At 25.5% G+C, this 757-nt stretch overlaps 1 protein-coding gene across 1 annotated transcript in view; it reads left to right on the top strand.

Moving 5' to 3' along the window:
- The window catches only part of LOC106874406 (protein Wnt-4), a 284,837-nt gene that overhangs the window by 282,573 nt on the left and 1,507 nt on the right, over window positions 1-757 (top strand). The window lies entirely within an intron of this gene.

Below are 757 nucleotides of genomic sequence, written 5' to 3'. Positions count from 1 at the left end.
ATAAAACATAAAAAACAGACAGAGTTGGAACTCTTTTAAACAAAATAATATATATATATATATATATATATATATATATATATATACATATAAGGAAAACATTTTTCTCCATGCATAGACTTCACTTTGAAGCGCTCAAGAAACCTAAGGCGGTAGAATAATGTAGAAATAAGAATCAATGTTAGACAAATCAAGTTCACATATACATTCATTGAGACCCAGACCCAACATGCATGAATTTCTCTAAAAGTATATTTAATACATCAAACATATTAAAAATATATACAGTAACCAATACATTAAACATATACATATAAAAATATATTAATATATAGATATATACATTAAAAATATAGGTCGACTTACAGATTATAAAACGAAATCATAAAAAGAGATAACAGTCAGTGTGATACAGAGCTTGGGTGTTAATTATCCAGTTGATAGTCCTACGACCGTTTCTGGGGGGTGGGGGCCTTATCTTATATATGACTGGATAACCGGACCCCCAGAAACGTCTGTAAGATTATTAACTGGATTATTAACACCTAAACTTTGTATCTTATAGACTCTTATCTCTTTTTATGATTTCGTTTTATAATCTATAAGTCGACCGATATATGTATTTAATTTTTCAATTTATTTTTAATGTACCTATCTATATATTTAGATATTTTTATATGTATATTTTTAATGTATTAATTTCTCTCTATATTTTTTGGGAATTTTAACATAAGTATATATATATATATATATATAT

This window comes from Octopus bimaculoides, chromosome 9 (assembly GCF_001194135.2).
Source record: "Octopus bimaculoides isolate UCB-OBI-ISO-001 chromosome 9, ASM119413v2, whole genome shotgun sequence".
NCBI lineage: Eukaryota > Metazoa > Mollusca > Cephalopoda > Octopoda > Octopodidae > Octopus > Octopus bimaculoides.
Note: the sequence above shows the minus strand (reverse complement) of the source record. Positions and strands in the feature narration are given on the sequence as shown.